At 50.0% G+C, this 21,381-nt stretch overlaps 1 long non-coding RNA gene and 1 pseudogene across 1 annotated transcript; both read right to left on the reverse strand.

Annotated features, from left to right (window-relative positions):
- Positions 1–325: 325 nt before the first annotated feature.
- Positions 326–2,969, reverse strand: LOC146975322 (uncharacterized). Its single transcript, XR_015037342.1, has 5 exons — positions 2,875–2,969; positions 2,569–2,719; positions 2,261–2,389; positions 614–2,149; positions 326–459 (listed from the first exon to the last, which is right to left on the reverse strand). It is a non-coding gene; the product is annotated as an uncharacterized LOC146975322 (long non-coding RNA).
- Positions 2,970–3,543: 574 nt separating this feature from the next.
- LOC146975323 (uncharacterized) lies at positions 3,544–9,050 on the reverse strand (annotated as a pseudogene).
- Between the last annotated feature and the right edge of the window lie 12,331 nt (positions 9,051–21,381).

Raw genomic sequence — 21,381 nt, forward strand, 5'->3', positions numbered from 1 at the left:
CACACAGTTAACCTAATGTGGTTACAGCTCCTCCATATCAGTGCTTATAGAAAGATGATCATGTGTCTGTCTGATCAGCTCTGTCTTGACCTTAAGATCGTGGGTTTGATTCCCATGTTGACAGAGATGGCACAACCCACAGTAGCTCCCGTGGCCCATTCAAAATTTCCCGAGAGGAAATTTTCTAGTTTGTCCTACTATTTCATGTCAAAACCGCTGCTGTGACAAAGGTGTACAGCTTAACATGGTAAACAATAAGTACATAAGTCATTATTTGATTTAAACAGGACATAGAAATGAAAACACAATAAATGAATACCTGCACAGACTCTCTCAAGAAAAGGCAAAGGTGCAATGTCAGAATGATGTTGTCATCAAAGTTGTGCAGCCCCTCAATCCACTCCTGGTAGCGGTAGAATGTTCCACATATCCCACACCTCTTACAATATGTGGACACATCTACAGTATAAGAAGCAAAAGTATTAAGTGTAAGGATAAAAAATGAACTAATGTGATTTTTTTTAAAATTTGACTAGATGCAAGACACATAAAATGTAATATCTGTGACTAGACTGCAATTTGCAATTATTATGCATTTCTTAAAAATGCTGACCTTCTACTACACCCGTGAACATCACAATCTTGGCTTTCAGTGATATCAAGATTGGTTCAGAAAGAGGTACCCTTCCTGGACACACCGCACAAAATGTTTCTTGAGGGATTAGGTGCTGTGGCAATGTGCTTCCATTTGATGGAGTACTGACATCTTTTGGCAAGACAGTTGGTAATCTCTTGTTCTTCAGCAAATACTCAATCATTGCAATCAGACCGGTTCCCTCTGGTGGATATACCAATGTTGTCTCATGCCCAGTGCCGTGGTCATCTTGATGTCCATCAGTTTCAAAAACATCAAACACATCGGAATCTGTTGATCTCACTTTCTGAAAAAGTTGAGGATGTGTTTGGTTCAAGTGCCATTTTGCAATTGATTTGTGTGGACAGCTGTTCTTCTGCTTTGCGCAAGGGCAGTGCCAAGTATTTTTTTTCCTGTCAAAATAAACCACTACTCTCCCTAACCTAGAGTAGTATGATGTGCCACTGTCCTTCACAGACACATACATTTTTGATGTTCCATTTTCAAGTGTGATTTCCTCACTGAGAGGGCATCCCTCGGACTCTGCTGTTTTTTTTTGTGAGAGACACAAGTGCATAGTGTTTTCAGATATCCATCTCTTATCCACCATATCTTTCAGAACCTCTTCTTTGAGAGTCACGTGTGTTTGTGAAAACAAGGGACAAAAAGAAATGGATTTCAGATGCATGCACTGAAATCCCATTAGGCCACTTCTTCTGGCAAACTCTCCTGCCCGTCTGCATTTCTCCACCTCACACAATATTTTATGTTTTTCTCCCCAAGTACAATTTTGAACATGAATTGGAGTAATCGGCCCAGAAAATGTTCTTTGGACAGCGAATATTCCATTCTTACTGTCTATGCATTGTGATGGCAGATGGTGAGTTGACGTTATGTCAGTGATTGATGATGTATGACGTCTCTGTATGTGTACTTTGATGTTTTTTTTATTAACAATCAAATTACAAAAGGTGCAGGTAGTTTTCTTTGGCCTTGATTTAAGTATTCCAACATTTCTGCTTTGCGGAAGAGTAAAGATGGTTGGGTAGGAGGAGGCTGCTGAGGAGGCTGCTGAGACATGGTCAGCGTTAGAGACAGAGGAGGCTGCTGAGGAGGCTGCTGAGACATGGTCAGCATTAGAGACAGAGGAGGCTGCTGAGGAGGCTGCTAAGGCATGGGCAGCGTTAGAGGCTGAGGAGGCTGCTAAGGCATGGGCAGCGTTAGAGACAGAGGAGGCTGCTGAGGAGGCTGCTAAGGCATGGGCAGCGTTAGAGGCTGAGGAGGCTGCTAAGGCATGGGCAGCGTTCGAGACAGAGGAGGAGACTCCAGGGGCACGGGCAGCATTCGAGACAGAGGAGGAGACTCCAGGGGCACGGGCAGCATTCGAGACAGAGGAGGAGACTCCAGGGGAAGCTGCTGAGGAGGCTACTGAGGCATGGGCAACAGTAGAGACACTGGAAGTTGGAGACCCGCTGGCTGCTGCAGAAAGAGAGGGGACTGCAGAGATGGAGGAGGCTGCGGTATTGATGGAGGACAGAGAAAGAAAGCATGCATTTTAACTGAAAACTGTGAGAAATTAATTTGCATGTAAATGTTAAAATATAACTTATCCGAACAAAGGAATACCGAAAGTATTGCTGCAGGTTTTGACATGACATATGAATACATCCTGCCTAGTGACTGTGCGGCCACAGTAACAGCAATGGTGATGTGGTGTTTTGACACAGCCTCGCAGGCACTTGTACATTTTATAACCTGCAAACAAATGGAAATTGGATTTACAAACAATTTGTGCATTAAATTCTTATATATGTTCACCAACAACATTCATGCACACTTTGATATAAACTATTCACTTAAATAAAGACCAAATTTACAACATTGAAAAACATCTGCATGGATGTCTCTGGATTTAAAATTAAAACATACAGTACCTCCATGACGAACAACTGCCCTTTCATGGCATTGAACGTGTGCAGCAATTTTCGCATATTCTCCCTTTTTCAAACAGATAACACATGTATGTGTTTGATCTGTTGAAACCACCTGAGGTTTATTACCATCTATGATGATGGTTGGATGGAGCTGAAAGCAAACATAAAAGTTTTTTTTAAATGTGTGCACACAACACTATCAAAAACACAAGGATATAACCTCACGATCAAGTTCGGCCAAATATTTCTGTTACTGGCATAACCTGATGGCACATAGCTAAACCCTCAGGAGAAACCCATACGTACAAATGGCTTCCTCTGCACTGTATTGAATCACTTCTTGATACATAATATTTAGTGAGCTAGTCTTGAGTAGAGTGGCTGTTAATCGCCTGTTCGTCTGCTCAGGGTGATGCGCATTTATTGAGTCCCTAGCAACGGCTCGTTTTACCTAGCAACGGTCTGGTATTGTGTTATTGTTCCCTTCCCCTAACCTTTAAGAAATGGTCACTTTTGTGACTGTAGGAAGTACGTGTTTAAATGTAAATGTGAACAATAATTTCAAACAAACTATTGCTGCACTAGACCACGGTGAGAATAATGTTTTTGAATGAGCTGGTCAATATTATAGCAGAGTTACAATTTATTAGTTACACCAGATTGCTGGCTAAGTTACAACACCCAATTCTATTTGGCTCAACCTTTTAGGATCATTTGCAGTAAAACGTATGTATACGCTGCATGTCACTTATCAAACAGGCAAATAACCCTCTGAAACTTTGCTAACGTTACATTTTGCTGAGTCGGCAACGGGCTGGCTTCGTTCTGTTTATACACTTATATTTAATAATATGGATAAATATAGCCTTACTTCCTTAGTCCATCGCTAAACACAATTATTATATACATTAATCGATGAATTAATTAAATTACACTGACACTTACAGTCTGCATATGTTCGGCCATTCAGACTAGTCAACTTTTACGGCGGAACTGGTTTACTTCCTGTTTTGTTATCCGTTTTGGCGGTCTCATTTTACATCTCGCGTGGTTCAACGTGACTTTCCCGTGTGGAGGGGGCGTGTCGCGTAGTGACGTCACTACGCGACACGCCTCTACGCGAAACGCCTCCCTCTTGCAGGCCGCAGACAGACCCCTCTCGACGCTTTTGCCAAAAGCACTTAGTCAAATTTTCACTTTTCACCGATCGCATAGACTGACTGGGATAGGCATTTGGTTTGTAGCTGCGCAGCGGGAGTCCTGCAGACCTAGAAGCGTGATCCATCTGCCCTATTTGGACCACGCTGAACACGCTGATGTGTGTCTCATCTCTCTACGACCTTGCCTTCCCGAGATACTCCTCAAAGGGCCAGCTCAGCATGTTGCTGAAAATGTCAAAGTGCCACTTGTACATATGGGACAAAAAATAAGGTGCTTCAATATGGGTACCAATCGACTCCAAATGGCCTGAAATGTGCTCCTAATCATGTTCTGGGGTACGCTTTTGCCAAAAGCACTTAGTCAAATTTTCACTTTTCACCGATCGCATAGACTCTGACTGGGATAGGCATTTGGTTTGTAGCTGCGCAGCGGGAGTCCTGCAGACCTAGAAGCGTGATCCATCTGCCCTATTTGGACCACGCTGAACACGCTGATGTGTGTCTCATCTCTCTACGACCTTGCCTTCCCGAGATACGACTCGGCTCCAAATGGCCTGAAATGTGCTCCTAAACATGTTCTGGGGGACGCTTTTGCCAAAAGCACTTAGTCAAATTTTCACTTTTCACCGATCGCATAGACTCTGACTGGGATAGGCATTTGGTTTGTAGCTGCGCAGCGGGAGTCCTGCAGACATAGAAGCGTGATCCATCTGCCCTATTTGCTGAACACGCTGATGTGTGTCTCATCTCTCTACGACCTTGCCTTCCCGAGATACTCCTCAAAGGGCCAGCTCAGCATGTTGCTGAAAATGTCAAAGTGTACATACGGGACAAAAAATAAGGTGCTTCAATATGGGTACCAATCGACTCCAAATGGCCTGAAATGTGCTCCTAATCATGTTTTGGGAGACGCTTTTGCCAAAAGCACTTAATAAATTTTTAATAATAATACATTTTATTAATAAGCGCTTTTCCAGAAGCCCAAAGACACTTTACATACAATAAATGCAGTTAAGAACACAAGACATTCAATTAAAAGCAGCTAACACAGTATAAAACATAGAAAACAATATAAAACACACACAGAAATTATGTATTAAAAGCTGATTTAAAAAGGTGTGTTTTTAACATGGTCTTGAAAGTTGGGAGGTGAGTGCAGGTGCGGATGGGTTTGGGGAGTGAGTTCCAGAGGGAGGGGGCAGCAATGGAGAAGGCTCTGTGCCCCCCAGGTTCGGTGCTTGGTCCGTGTGGGTAGTGACAGGACGTTTCCTTCGGATGAGCGGAGGTCGCGGGAGGGGGTGTGGTGATGGAGCAGGTCTGTGAGGTAGGGGGCGGCCAGTTTATTAAGTGCTTTGTGTGTGAGGAGGATGATTTTGAACTGTATGCGGTGAGTGATGGGCAGCCAGTGCAGGTCACGGAGGACGGGGGTGATGTGATCTCTGGAGCGGGTGTGGGTAAGCAGGCGTGCGGCTGAGTTCTGGATGTATTGCAGTTTATTGAGGAGTTTGGATGGTGAACCATAGAGGATGCTGTTGCAGTAGTCCAGTCTGGATGTGATGAATGCATGGATGAGGGTTTCTGCAGCAGAGAAGGTGAGTGAGGGGCGGAGACGGGCGATGTTCTTGAGGTGGAAGAAGGCGGTCCTGGTGATGTGATTGATGTGGAGGTCAAACCTTAGCTTACTGTCGAAGATGATTCCTAGGTTGCGGGTGTGGGATGAGGGAGACAAAGTGCAGTTATCAAAGGTGAGGGAGAAGTTGTGGCTGGCTTTAGTGCGGGATGTGGGGTCAATGATGATTATGTCCGATTTGTCACTGTTCAGTTGAAGATAGTTTGTTTGCATCCAAGATTTAATTTCTGTGAGACAGTTGCTGAGGGTGGAGTGGGTGTTGTTGGTGATGGCTTTGGTGGAGATGTACAGTTGGATATCGTCGGCGTAACAGTGAAAATGGAGTCCATGTTGACGGATGATCTGGCCAAGGGGGAGGATGTAGAGGATGAAGAGGAGGGGACCAAGCACCGACCCCTGGGGGACACCTTGTGACAGGGGAGCGGTGGTGGAGGTGCAGTTGTTGATGCTGATGAACTGTTGTCGGTTGGAGAGGTAGGAGTGTAACCAGGAGAGTGCTGTGCCAGTGATGTGGAGAGAGGATTCCAGACGGGAGAGCAGGATGGAGTGGTTGATGGTGTCGAAGGCTGCTGTGAGGTCGAGGAGGATGAGGATGGTGAGGTGTCCGGAGTCTGAGGAGAGGAGGAGGTCGTTGGTGACTTTCAGGAGGGCTGTCTCGGTGCTGTGTTTTGTATGGAAACCAGATTGGAATGATTCAAACAGGTTATTGCAGGTGAGGTGGGTTGTGAGTTGTGAGGCGACAGCACGTTCCAGGATTTTTGACAGGAAGGGGAGATTGGAGATGGGGCGGAAGTTATTTGGGTTGTCAGGGTCCAGACCGGGTTTTTTGATGATGGGAGTGATGGCAGCCAGTTTGAGGGTTTGGGGGACAGAACCAGAGCGGAGGGAGGCGTTAATGAAGTCAATGATGAGTGAGGAGATGACAGGGAGGCAGTTCTTGATGAGTTTGGAGGGTATGGGGCAGGTGGAGGTTTTTATTCCGGTCATGATGGTTGTGAGTTGTGCTGGTGATACTGGAGAGAAGTGGGTTAGGTACTGGATAGTGGTGGGTGGGGAGGCAGGGAGGGAGTCAGGCGGGGAGATGGGAGGGATCCTGGAGGTGTTGAGGTTACTGTAAATGGTGTTGATTTTTGTTTGGAAGAATGATAGGAATGATTGGCACTTTTCAGTAGTGAATGATGAGGAGGTGTTGTCGTGAGGTTTGAGAAGGGAGTTGATGGTGGAAAACAGAGCCTTGGGGTTGTTGGAGCCAGAGTGGATGAGGTGGGAGTAGTGGGTGGTCCGGGCAGTGTTGAGTGCTTCTTTGTACTGTTGTAGGTGGTCGGTGTAGGCGAGATGGTGAACTGTTAATCCGGTTTTATTGCAGAGTCTTTCAAGTTGTCTTTTCCGGGTCTTCATTTGGCGGAGTGTGGGGGTGAACCAGGGGGCAGAGTGAGTGAAAGAAACTGTTTTTGTTTTGGCGGGGGCAAGCTGATCCAAGCAGGAGGAGAGTGTGCAGTTGTAGTAGTTAACCAGGTCAGTGGGGTCATCAGATGGTGGGCGGGGTAAAGCAGACAGACAATGGGTGAGTGAGGTTGAGAGAGCAGTGGGAGAGATGGATTTAGGATTTCTGAAGGTTATGGTCCGGTTTTGTTTTGTGGTGGGGATGGGGATGTCTATGTCCATGGTGATAGCCAGGTGGTCAGAGATATGCAGGTTGTGGCTGGTTAACTGTTGGATGTTGAGATTGGTGGAGCAGACCAAGTCCAGAATGTGACCACGGCTGTGTGTTGGGAAGTTGATATGTTGGTTGAAGTTGAGACAATTTAACAGTTCCAGGAATTCTGTGGCCGGTTTATTGTCTGTGCTGTCAATATGTAGATTAAAATCACCTAGGAGGAGAACAGATGGCGAGATGGCAGATAGCTGGGTTAGAAGGTCAGCAAGATCAGAAAGGAAGGAGGGATGTGGTTTGGGGGGGCGATATATGATGGCTGTGACCAGAGGACAGGGACCAGAGAGTTTGTAGGTGAGGTGTTCAAATGGGGGGCAGGAGGAATGGAGATGGTGGTTGTCTTGATGTAGATGGCAGCAATGCCACCTCCCCGGCCCTCTGTGCGGGGTTTGTCCATATAGGTGTATCCTGTGGGGGTGGCTTGGTTTAATGAAAAATAGTCCAGGGGTTTTTGCCAGGTTTCAGTGAGACAGAGAAAATCCAGGTTATTGTCTGTTATGTATTCACTGAGGATGAGGCTTTTGTTGTTGAGGGAGCGGGTGTTAAATAAGGCTACTTTGAGGTGATGTTGCATTGTGAGGGGCTGTGAGGACCGGGGAAGTGGACGCAGGTTGACCAGATCAGGATGTCTTGTGCTCAGTGGGCGGGGGTGCCTGCATGTGATGATGGTCTGAATGTGGAAAGTTACAGGTTGTGGGTGTAATGACCAGGGGGAGGTGCTAGTGGTCATGAGTAAGGTGTGAGCTGCCAGTGAAGCTTTGGGCGGAGAAGAAGAGTGAGCGGAGTGAGTGGGGGGGGTGTGGCAGGTAAACAGTCATGCATGTGCGGTGGTATGGATGGCGTGCTGCAGGTTAGCCGCTAGCATGCGGCTACCGTGCCTGTTCGGGTGGAGGCCGTCGTTTTTGAAGAGGGGGGAGTGGTTCCAGAACAGATTAAAATTGTCTATGAAGTTGATGTTGCGAGTGGAGCAGGTGGACTGTAACCAGGTGTGGAGACTGAGAATCCTGCTAAAACCTTCTACTCCGCGGGCCACGGTGGGAGTCGGCCCGGAAATAAAAACAGACTTCCCGCAGCTGCTTAAAAAGTTTAAAAGGTCTAAAAAATGAGTTTTTGTCAGTTCAGACTGTCTGCGAGAGGTGTCATTGGACCCAACGTGAACAACCACTCGTTTTATGGAGGACGGGAGAGAGTGCAGCAGCGCCGGGAGTTTGCTAAGTATGACTGGAACTGTGGACCCAGGGAAACAGTGTGTGGCGGCGTTAAAAAAGCGGACATTTCTGATTATTGAATCTCCAACTATTATTGTGGTTGGGGAGAAAAGTGGACGAGGGGGTGACGACTGCTGGTTCCCGTTGCCAGGGAGAGTGGAGTCTGAGTCAGTGCTGTGAGAAGAGGACGCGGAGTGAAGACGGACCGGGTTGGCAGCGGGGACAGCAGCCGGGACGGAAGAGGGATTCCCCGACATCGGTTCCAGGCGAGGGGGGATCCCAGAGGGGCTGAGCGCAGCCGCTTTCCGGAGCTTTTGACGGGGTGCTTGAGTGAGGGGAGCCGGCTTTGATGACGGAGGAGAGTGGTCATTTTTAAGTGGGGGAAAATTATCCTCATCCAGGATGGAAAACTTTTTGGACAATTTGAGGGATGCAGGTGTGCATTTCTGGAGAGTATTCCACGATTCCTTGCGATGGGATCCGGGAGCGGGGGTGAAGTTGACCAGCGCCTTGGGTTTAGCTCCTAGCCGGGACCAGTGAGCTGTTGCGGCCGTGGTGGCAGGATTTTCCGGAGACGTGAGTGGGACAGTCGAGTCGAGTTCTCCGGTGGATGTGGAGTTGGCAGCAGGACCCAGGGCGACGACCATCGAGTCCATGTTGTGCTCGTCTTCCCTCAGCTGGTGCAGCAAGGACATCCTTCCTTCCAGCTCGTCGATCCTCTGGCTGAGCCGGAGGCAGCTGTCACATCCAGGCGAGGTGAGTGGAGCCATGTCACGGTGGGGTTGGTGGTTTTCTGGGGAGGAATAACACAACTGTGGCCAGTGACGGAGTCGAAATAGGTGACGGGTTGAGGTGGTTGTTGTTGTTGTTGGTAACGTTAGGCCGGTGAGGTCAGCAGAGACAGTAGCACAGGGGGAGACTTAACGTACACGCGAGGGCTCCAGAGGGAGCCCAGTGCGGAGAGTAGATTCAATACACACAGGTCAGCGTTTGGTCAGCGTTTAGTCAGCGAGACTTACCGGCACAGGCCCATAGACTGGGCCTGGTGAGTTAGATCGGCGTCCGGTAAGCTGTGTTGGTGGTCTTCCGTGGAGGTTAGCCCAGTGCTAACAGTGGTTGCACGGTGTGGTGCCGGTCGGGAATCAGGATAAAAATTTAAAAATCTACACATCCGATTATCCAGAGGGGTACGACATGCTGAGCTGGCAAATGAATAGTCAAATTTTCACTTTTCACCGATCGCATAGACTCTGACTGGGATAGGCATTTGGTTTGTAGCTGCGCAGCGGGAGTCCTGCAGACATAGAAGCGTGATCCATCTGCCCTATTTGGACCACGCTGAACACACTGATGTGTGTCTCATCTCTCTACGACCTTGCCTTCCCGAGATACTCCTCAAAGGGCCAGCTCAGCATGTTGCTGAAAATGTCAAAGTGCCACTTGTACATATGGGACAAAAAATAAGGTGCTTCAATATGAGTACCAATCGACTCCAAATGGCCTGAAATGTTCTCCTAATCATGTTCTGGGGGACGCTTTTGCCAAAAGCACTTAGTCAAATTTTCACTTTTCACCGATCGCATAGACTGACTGGGATAGGCATTTGGTTTGTAGCTGCGCAGCAGGAGTCCTGCAGACCTAGAAGCGTGATCCATCTGCCCTATTTGGACCACGCTGAACACGCTGATGTGTGTCTCATCTCTCTACGACCTTGCCTTCCCGAGATACTCCTCAAAGGGCCAGCTCAGCATGTTGCTGAAAATGTCAAAATGCCACTTGTACATATGGGACAAAAAATAAGGTGCTTCAATATGGGTACCAATCGACTCCAAATGGCCTGAAATGTGCTCCTAAACATGTTCTGGGGGACGCTTTTGCCAAAAGCACTTAGTCAAATTTTCACTTTTCACCGATCGCATAGACTCTGACTGGGATAGGCATTTGGTTTGTAGCTGCGCAGCGGGAGTCCTGCAGACATAGAAGCGTGATCCATCTGCCCTATTTGGACCACGCTGAACACACTGATGTGTGTCTCATCTCTCTACGACCTTGCCTTCCCGAGATACTCCTCAAAGGGCCAGCTCAGCATGTTGCTGAAAATGTCAAAGTGCCACTTGTACATATGGGACAAAAAATAAGGTGCTTCAATATGGGTACCAATCGACTCCAAATGGCCTGAAATGTGCTCCTAAACATGTTCTGGGGGACGCTTTTGCCAAAAGCACTTAGTCAAATTTTCACTTTTCACCGATCGCATAGACTCTGACTGGGATAGGCATTTGGTTTGTAGCTGCGCAGCGGGAGTCCTGCAGACATAGAAGCGTGATCCATCTGCCCTATTTGGACCACGCTGAACACACTGATGTGTGTCTCATCTCTCTACGACCTTGCCTTCCCGAGATACTCCTCAAAGGGCCAGCTCAGCATGTTGCTGAAAATGTCAAAGTGCCACTTGTACATATGAGACAAAAAATAAGATGCTTCAATATGGGTACCAATCGACTCCAAATGGCCTGAAATGTGCTCCTAATCATGTTCTGGGGGACGCTTTTGCCAAAAGCACTTAGTCAAATTTTCACTTTTCACCGATCGCATAGACTGACTGGGATAGGCATTTGGTTTGTAGCTGCGCAGCAGGAGTCCTGCAGACCTAGAAGCGTGATCCATCTGCCCTATTTGGACCACGCTGAACACGCTGATGTGTGTCTCATCTCTCTACGACCTTGCCTTCCCGAGATACTCCTCAAAGGGCCAGCTCAGCATGTTGCTGAAAATGTCAAAGTGCCACTTGTACATATGGGACAAAAAATAAGGTGCTTCAATATGGGTACCAATCGACTCCAAATGGCCTGAAATGTGCTCCTAAACATGTTCTGGGGGACGCTTTTGCCAAAAGCACTTAGTCAAATTTTCACTTTTCACCGATCGCATAGACTCTGACTGGGATAGGCATTTGGTTTGTAGCTGCACAGCGGGAGTCCTGCAGACCTAGAAGCGTGATCCATCTGCCCTATTTGGACCACGCTGAACACGCTGATGTGTGTCTCAGCTCTCTACAACCTTGCCTTCCCGAGATACTCCTCAAAGGGCCAGCTCAGCATGTTGCTGAAAATGTCAAAGTGCAAACTCCACCTGTACATATGGGAAAAAAAATAAGGTGCTTCAATATGGGTACCAATCGACTCCAAATGGCCTGAAATGTGCTCCTAAACATGTTCTGGGGAACGCTTTTGCCAAAAGCACTTAGTCAAATTTTCACTTTTCACCGATCGCATAGACTCTGACTGGGATAGGCATTTGGTTTGTAGCTGCGCAGCGGGAGTCCTGCAGACCTAGAAGCATGATCCATCTGCCCTATTTGGACCACGCTGAACACGCTGATGTGTGTCTCAGCTCTCTACGACCTTGCCTTCCCGAGATACTCCTCAAAGGGCCAGCTCAGCATGTTGCTGAAAATGTCAAAGTGCCAACTCCACTTGTACATATGGGACAAAAAATAAGGTGCTTCAATATGGGTACCAATCGACTCCAAATGGCCTGAAATGTGCTCCTAATCATGTTCTGGGGGACGCTTTTGCCAAAAGCACTTAGTCAAATTTTGACTTTTCACCGATCGCATAGACTGACTGGGATAGGCATTTGGTTTGTAGCTGCGCAGCGGGAGTCCTGCAGACCTAGAGGCGTGATCCATCTGCCCTATTTGGACCACGCTGAACACGCTGATGTGTGTCTCAGCTCTCTACGACCTTGCCTTCCCGAGATACTCCTCAAAGGACCAGCTCAGCATGTTGCTGAACTCCACTTGTACATATGGGACAAAAAATAAGGTGCTTCAATATGGGTACCAATCGACTCCAAATGGCCTGAAATGTGCTCCTAATCATGATCTGGGGTACGCTTTTGCCAAAAGCACTTAGTCAAATTTTCACTTTTCACCGATCGCATAGACTCTGACTGGGATAGGCATTTGGTTTGTAGCTGCGCAGCGGGAGTCCTGCAGACCTAGAAGCGTGATCCATCTGCCCTATTTGGACCACGCTGAACACGCTGATGTGTGTCTCATCTCTCTACGACCTTGCCTTCCCGAGATACTCCTCAAAGGGCCAGCTCAGCATGTTGCTGAAAATGTCAAAGTGCCACTTGTACATATGGGACAAAAAATAAGGTGCTTCAATATGGGTACCAATCGACTCCAAATGGCCTGAAATGTGCTCCTAAACATGTTCTGGGGGACGCTTTTGCCAAAAGCACTTAGTCAAATTTTCACTTTTCACCGATCGCATAGACTCTGACTGGGATAGGCATTTGGTTTGTAGCTGCGCAGCGGGAGTCCTGCAGACATAGAAGCGTGATCCATCTGCCCTATTTGGACCACGCTGAACACACTGATGTGTGTCTCATCTCTCTACGACCTTGCCTTCCCGAGATACTCCTCAAAGGGCCAGCTCAGCATGTTGCTGAAAATGTCAAAGTGCCACTTGTACATATGAGACAAAAAATAAGGTGCTTCAATATGGGTACCAATCGACTCCAAATGGCCTGAAATGTGCTCCTAATCATGTTCTGGGGGACGCTTTTGCCAAAAGCACTTAGTCAAATTTTCACTTTTCACCGATCGCATAGACTGACTGGGATAGGCATTTGGTTTGTAGCTGCGCAGCAGGAGTCCTGCAGACCTAGAAGCGTGATCCATCTGCCCTATTTGGACCACGCTGAACACGCTGATGTGTGTCTCATCTCTCTACGACCTTGCCTTCCCGAGATACTCCTCAAAGGGCCAGCTCAGCATGTTGCTGAAAATGTCAAAGTGCCACTTGTACATATGGGACAAAAAATAAGGTGCTTCAATATGGGTACCAATCGACTCCAAATGGCCTGAAATGTGCTCCTAAACATGTTCTGGGGGACGCTTTTGCCAAAAGCACTTAGTCAAATTTTCACTTTTCACCAATCGCATAGACTCTGACTGGGATAGGCATTTGGTTTGTAGCTGCGCAGCGGGAGTCCTGCAGACCTAGAAGCGTGATCCATCTGCCCTATTTGGACCACGCTGAACACGCTGATGTGTGTCTCAGCTCTCTACGACCTTGCCTTCCCGAGATACTCCTCAAAGGGCCAGCTCAGCATGTTGCTGAAAATGTCAAAGTGCCAACTCCACCTGTACATATGGGACAAAAAATAAGGTGCTTCAATATGGGTACCAATCGACTCCAAATGGCCTGAAATGTGCTCCTAAACATGTTCTGGGGGACGCTTTTGCCAAAAGCACTTAGTCAAATTTTCACTTTTCACCGATCGCATAGAACTGAGATAGGCATTTGGTTTGTAGCTGCGCAGCGGGAGTCCTGCAGACCTAGAAGCATGATCCATCTGCCCTATTTGGACCACGCTGAACACGCTGATGTGTGTCTCATCTCTCTACGACCTTGCCTTCCCGAGATACTCCTCAAAGGGCCAGCTCAGCATGTTGCTGAAAATGTCAAAGCGCCACTTGTACATATGGGACAAAAAATGAGGTGCTTCAATATGGGTACCAATCGACTCCAAATGGCCTGAAATGTGCTCCTAAACATGTTCTGGGGGACGCTTTTGCCAAAAGCACTTAGTCAAATTTTCACTTTTCACCGATCGCATAGACTGACTGGGATAGGCATTTGGTTTGTAGCTGCGCAGCGGGAGTCCTGCAGACCTAGAAGCATGATCCATCTGCCCTATTTGGACCACGCTGAACACGCTGATGTGTGTCTCATCTCTCTACGACCTTGCCTTCCCGAGATACTCCTCAAAGGGCCAGCTCAGCATGTTGCTGAAAATGTCAAAGTGCCACTTGTACATATGGGACAAAAAATAAGGTGCTTCAATATGGGTACCAATCGACTCCAAATGGCCTGAAATGTGCTCCTAAACATGTTCTGGGGGACGCTTTTGCCAAAAGCACTTAGTCAAATTTTCACTTTTCACCGATCGCATAGACTCTGACTGGGATAGGCATTTGGTTTGTAGCTGCACAGCGGGAGTCCTGCAGACATAGAAGCGTGATCCATCTGCCCTATTTGGACCACGCTGAACACGCTGATGTGTGTCTCATCTCTCTACGACCTTGCCTTCCCGAGATACTCCTCAAAGGGCCAGCTCAGCATGTTGCTGAAAATGTCAAAGTGCCAACTCCACTTGTACATATTGGACAAAAAATAAGGTGCTTCAATATGGGTACCAATCGACTCCAAATGGCCTGAAATGTGCTCCTAAACATGTTCTGGGGGACGCTTTTGCCAAAAGCACTTAGTCAAATTTTCACTTTCCACCGATCACATATACTCTGACTGGGATAGGCATTTGTTCTGTAGCTGCACAGCGGGAGTCCTGCAGACATAGAAAAGTGATCCATCTGCCCTATTTGGACCACGCTGAACACGCTGATGTGTGTCTCATCTCTCTACGACCTTGCCTTCCCGAGATACTCCTCAAAGGGCCAGCTCAGCATGTTGCTGAAAATGTCAAAGTGCCACTTGTACATATGGGACAAAAAATAAGGTGCTTCAATATGGGTACCAATCGACTCCAAATGGCCTGAAATGTGCTCCTAAACATGTTCTGGGGGACGCTTTTGCCAAAAGCACTTAGTCAAATTTTCACTTTTCACCGATCCCGAGATACTCCTCAAAGGGCCAGCTCAGCATGTTGCTGAAAATGTCAAAGTGCCACTTGTACATATGGGACAAAAAATAAGGTGCTTCAATATGGGTACCAATCGACTCCAAATGGCCTGAAATGTGCTCCTAAACATGTTCTGGGGGACGCTTTTGCCAAAAGCACTTAGTCAAATTTTCACTTTCCACCGATCACATATACTCTGACTGGGATAGGCATTTGTTCTGTAGCTGCACAGCGGGAGTCCTGCAGACATAGAAAAGTGATCCATCTGCCCTATTTGGACCACGCTGAACACGCTGATGTGTGTCTCATCTCTCTACGACCTTGCCTTCCCGAGATACTCCTCAAAGGGCCAGCTCAGCATGTTGCTGAAAATGTCAAAGTGCCAACTCCACTTGTACATATGGGACAAAAAATAAGGTGCTTCAATATGGGTACCAATCGACTCCAAATGGCCTGAAATATGCTCCTAAGACCTAGAAGCGTGATCCATCTGCCCTATTTGCTGAACACGCTGATGTGTGTCTCATCTCTCTACGACCTTGCCTTCCCGAGATACTCCTCAAAGGGCCAGCTCAGCATGTTGCTGAAAATGTCAAAGTGCCAACTCCACTTGTACATATGGGACAAAAAATAAGGTGCTTCAATATGGGTACCAATCGACTCCAAATGGCCTGAAATGTGCTCCTAAACATGTTCTGGGGGACGCTTTTGCCAAAAGCACTTAGTCAAATTTTCACTTTCCACCGATCACATATACTCTGACTGGGATAGGCATTTGTTCTGTAGCTGCACAGCGGGAGTCCTGCAGACATAGAAAAGTGATCCATCTGCCCTATTTGGACCACGCTGAACACGCTGATGTGTGTCTCATCTCTCTACGACCTTGCCTTCCCGAGATTGTTGCATTCTGCCCAGCCCCTCCCACTGTGGGTGTGTGTCTCACTCTCTCCCCCTCAGGCAGTGCTCCAGGGATTGGCGACAGGTGTGCAGGGCACACAGCTGCAACACATCACCTCATCACTCACCGGCTCAAAAACCCTGGTCTCCTCACTCATCGCTGCCAGAACTTTACAGTCTTCTCTGCGGTAACAGTCAGGCCTCAGCTATTGCTCTCGTGCACTTTTCAGAGTTTCTGTGTTCCTCATTTTTGACCCCTGTTTTCTTCTGCCTCCAGATCCTCTGCCCCTGCCTCCTTGTCGCCATCCCTGGACCTGCCCTCCTCCCTGGACTCCCCCTCCCTCTTCAGCTCCCCCCAGGATTCCCTCCCAGCACCCCTGGACTCGCACCCCTCCCTGGATCTCCCCTCCTCCCATCGTCCCCCCCTTCTGTTTGGTCACAATAAATCTGTTTAACGGCATTGTTGCTTGTCTGCCCTTGGTCCTCTCCTTCGCCGTAGGAATTCGTAACAGAAAGTTCTGGCCAACATGGACCACGCAGACGCCAACGACCTCCGGGACACTCTCACCTCCCAGGACTCACTCCTCCGCAAGCATGATTAACTGTTGGGATCCCTCATGGAAAACTCCACAGCCCTCGCAGCACAAGTAAGCACCATCACAAATCAACTCTCTGCTCTCTCTGGTCAACTCTCCCAAATCACCCTTTCCCAGCCTCCAGAACCCTCCCCTGCTTCTGCTCCAGCCCCAGCCAGGGCCAGCAGCCCTGCCCCGATTCGGGAGCCCCACACCGTAGACCCCGAGCCATATGCAGGGGATCCCGCTCGCTGTCGGCCTTTTTTGCTCCAGTGCTACCTGGTTCTGGATCACCGTCCTCTAACCTTTGTCTCTGATGAGTCCAAAATTCAGTATATTGTCGGGTTGCTGCGGGGGCGGGCATTAGAATGGGCCACGGCTCTGTGGGAGGGTTCCCATGTCTATTTCTCATCATTTTCCCTGTTTATTGACGAGTTTAAAAGAGTTTTTGACCATTCCCTCCAGGCCCGAGAGGCATCCTCCCAACTCCTCTCCATCCGTCAAGGGGTGAGGAGCGTGGCGGATTACTCTGTTGAATTTAGAGTGGCGGCGGCCAGCTCTGGATGGAACGACGCAGCGCTTTGTGGCGCATTCACCCGGGGCCTGTCCGAGCGGCTGAAGGATGAGTTGGCGGCCAGGGATGAGCCGACCACTCTTGACTCCCTCGTCTCCCTGGCCGTGAGGATTGACAGCCGCCTGAGACAGCGTCAAAGGGAGAGAGGCAGCCAACCCCCAGCACCACGCCCCCCACCTTCCCCAGCACTCACTTCCCGGTGGCATCCGTTTTCCTCTGTGAATCCGCCAACCAGGCCGGCGTCATCCCGCCCCTCCCAAACAACCCTCCCTGGGACCCCGTCGGACCCCGAGCCAATGCAGCTGGGCCGAACCCGGCTGTCTCAGGAGGAGCGGCAGAGGCGTATGGCCGCCCACGAGTGCCTTTACTGCGGTCGAGCTGGTCACTTCATTGCTGCCTGCCCTGCTCGGCCAAAAGACTAGGCTCACCTGCTGTTGAGGAGCGGCAGGTGAGCCTAACCCACTCCTGCCCAGCCAGACCAAACCGTCTCACCATCCCTGTATCCCTGAGCACCCCCTCCGGCCCCTTACAGCTCCAGGCGCTCACTGACTCCGGGGCGGAGGACAACTTCATCGATGAGCTCCTTGTGTCCCAAGCCAAGCTCTCTACAGAGTCCCTGGAGAGGTCCATAGTGGTCCGAGCCTTGGATGGTAAGGAGCTGTCCCGAGTGGTCCGTCAGACACTCCCACTCCAGATCCTGGTATCCGGCAACCACGGTGAGAGCCTGTCCTTTAAGATCCTGTCTTCTCCCTCTCCATCTATGGTCCTGGGTCATCCCTGGCTGGTGCGTCATAATCCTCAGATCGACTGGGCTGCGGGTAAGATCCTCAATTGGGGAAACCACTGTTTTCAAAACTGTCTGCAGTCTGCTCGTCCTCAGGGGGGGGACGCAACTCCTTCCCAGCCGTCCACCCCTGACCTCTCCCTGGTTCCCCCCATGTACCACGACCTCGCCCCTGTGTTCAGCAAAGCGAGCGCCCTCTCTTTGCCTCCCCATCGCCCCTACGACTGCGCTATTGATCTCATTCGAGATGCGCCCCTCCCCTCTGGCCGTCTCTACAACCTCTCTCGCCCTGAGAGAGAAGCCATGGAGAAATACATCGCTGACTCCCTGGCAGCGGGCATCATCAGACCCTCCACCTCCCCACTTGGAGCAGGATTTTTTTTTGTGAGTAAAAAAGACAAAACACTCCGTCCCTGTATTGATTTCCGTGGCCTCAATCAAATCACTGTAAGAAATAAATATCCCTTGCCCCTCATGTCATCCGCCTTTGAGCTTCTGCATGGTGCCACCATTTTTTCCAAACTGGACCTCAGGAACGCGTATCACCTGGTACGTATAAAGGAGGGGGATGAATGGAAAACCGCCTTTAATACTCACCTGGGCCACTTTGAGTACCTGGTGATGCCGTTTGGACTCACAAACGCACCTGCAGTGTTCCAGGCTCTGGTAAATGACGTGCTGAGGGATTTTATTAATCATTTCTGTTTTGTCTATTTAGTGTGACATCCTTATTTTTTCCCACTCGGAGGCAGAACACAGGGGGCATGTACGACAGGTCCTACAGCGACTGCTGGAGAATCGGCTCTTCGCCAAAGCAGAAAAATGTGAGTTTCACTGCAGTTCAGTCTCCTTCCTAGGACACATCATCCAGAGCGGCCAGGTGAGAGCGGATCCGGAGAAACTGAAAGCTGTGACTCAGTGGCCAATCCCCACCTCCGTCAAACAACTCCAGCGTTTCCTGGGCTTCGCTAATTTTTACCGTCGTTTTATCAAGGGTTTCAGTTCGGTGGTTGCCCCCCTGTCTGCTCTCACTTCCCCTAAGATACCATTCAGGTGGACCCCTCAGGCCAATGACGCTTTCTGCAGACTCAAAGAGCTCTTCACCTCAGCCCCAATCCTCATCCAGCCTGACCCCCGACGGCCATTTATTGTGGAGGTGGACGCCTCGGATGTGGGAGTGGGAGCGGTGCTCTCCCAGCGCGGTGAGTCAAACAACTTACTTCATCCCTGTGCGTTTTTTTCCCGCAGACTGTCTGCCCCGGAGCGCAACTATGATGTGGGAGACAGGGAACTCCTGGCTGTCAAACTGGCTCTGGAGGAGTGGCGGCACTGGCTCGAGGGAGCGGAGCATCCTTTTACGGTATGGACTGACCATAAAAATCTCTCATACATTCAGTCAACCAAAAGAATGAACTCACGACAGGCCCGGTGGGCGCTGTTTTTTGACCGCTTCAACTTCTCCCTCACTTACCGTCCTGGAAGCAAGAATGTGAAGCCCGATGCTCTCTCCAGGCAATTCTCAGTTTCAGACACTCCCTCGAGCCCTGACACCATCCTGCCGCCCTCCTGCGTCATAGGAGCCCTCAGATGGGAGATTGAGGGGATGATCGAGGACGCTTTGCGCACCCAGCCAGACCCTGGCAATGGCCTCCCAGGAAAGCGCTTTGTTCCAGATGTGGTGAGATCCCAGGTGTTACAGTGGGCACATTGCTCCCCTTTTTCTTGTCACCCAGGCATGAACCGGACCCTCCAGCTCCTCCGTCGCCACTTCTGGTGGCCCTCCATGTTGGTAGACACCAAGGAATTTGTGGCTGCCTGCCAGACCTGTGCCCGGGGCAAAGCATCCCACAAAGCCCCCTCTGGTCTCCTCCATCCCCTGCCTGTGCCCAGCCGTCCATGGTCCCACATTGCCCTGGACTTCGTTACAGGTTTGCCGGCATCGAAAGGTAACACTACCATCCTCACCATCATTGACCGATTTTCTAAATCTGCTCACTTCATCGCACTCCCCAAGTTACCCTCTGCCAAGGAAACGGCCGACCTCCTCGTGTCCAATGTCTTCCGTCTCCATGGCATCCCGATGGACATCGTCTCTGACAGAGGGCCGCAGTTCATCTCCCGCGTCTGGAAGGCGTTTTGTACAGCTCTGGGGGCGTCGGTCAGCCTGTCGTCGGGGTACCATCCCCAATCCAACGGGCAGGCGGAGAGAGCCAACCAAGGGCTGGAAGCTGCTCTCCGCTGTGTGGCAGCTCAAAACCCAGCATCCTGGAGCGATCATCTACCCTGGGTTGAGTATGCCCATAACTCACTCTCCAGCTCATCCACGGGCCTTACCCCCTTTGAATGTTCCCTAGGATACCTGCCTCCGCTATTCCCAGCCCAGGAGGGGGAGATCGCAGTCCCGTCCGTCCAGCTCCATCTCCGCCGCTGCCGCCGCATCTGGAGACAGGCCCGCGCCGCTCTGCTGCGCTCGGAGCAAAGGAACCGCAGTCTGGCTGACCGCCGCCGCCTCCCTGCTCCACAGTATGCTCCAGGTCAGAGTGTTTGGCTGTCTTCAAAAAATATTCCACTCAAAGCTCACTCCCGTAAACTGTCTCCTCGCTTCCTGGGCCCTTTTGTCATTGACTCACTGGTTAACCCTGTCTCAGTAAAACTCCGGCTTCCCTCTTCCCTTCGAATCCACCCTGTTTTTCATGTTTCCCAACTCAAACCAGTCTCCACCAGTCCCCTGTGCCCTCCGGCCGCCCCCCCCCCCGCCTCCCCAGTTGGTTGGTGGGGGTCCTGTTTACACCGTCCGGCTGCTCCTGGATGTGCGTCGGCGTGGGCGGGGGTTCCAGTACCTGGTCGACTGGGAGGGCTACGGCCCGGAAGAACGGTGCTGGATCCCCCGCTCCTTCATCGTGGACCCGGTGGTGCTGGAGGAGTTTTACCGGGCCACTCCTGGCAAACCCGGGCGGTCACCTGGAGGTGACCGTTGAGGGGGGGGCCCTGTTGCATTCTGCCCAGCCCCTCCCAGTGTGGGTGTGTGTCTCACTCTCTCCCCCTCAGGCAGTGCTCCAGGGATTGGCGACAGGTGTGCAGGGCACACAGCTGCAACACATCACCTCATCACTCACCGGCTCAAAAACCCTGGTCTCCTCACTCATCGCTGCCAGAACTTTACAGTCTTCTCTGCGGTAACAGTCAGGCCTCAGCTATTGCTCTCGTGCACTCTTCAGAGTTTCTGTGTTCCTCATTTTTGACCCCTGTTTTCCTCTGCCTCCAGATCCTCTGCCCCTGCCTCCTTGTCGCCATCCCTGGACCTGCCCTCCTCCCTGGACTCCCCCTCCCTCTTCAGCTCCCCCCAGGATTCCCTCCCAGCACCCCTGGACTCGCACCCCTCCCTGGATCTCCCCTCCTCCCATCGTCCCCCCCTTCTGTTTGGTCACAATAAATCTGTTTAACGGCATTGTTGCTTGTCTGCCCTTGGTCCTCTCCTTCGCCGTAGGAATTCGTAACAGAGATACTCCTCAAAGGGCCAGCTCAGCATGTTGCTGAAAATGCCAAAGTGCCACTTGTACATATGGGACAAAAAATAAGGTGCTTCAATATGGGTACCAATCGACTCCAAATGG

This window comes from Trachurus japonicus, chromosome 13 (assembly GCF_045865225.1).
Source record: "Trachurus japonicus isolate A0001 chromosome 13, Traja_1.0".
Taxonomy (NCBI): Eukaryota; Metazoa; Chordata; class Actinopteri; order Carangiformes; family Carangidae; genus Trachurus; species Trachurus japonicus.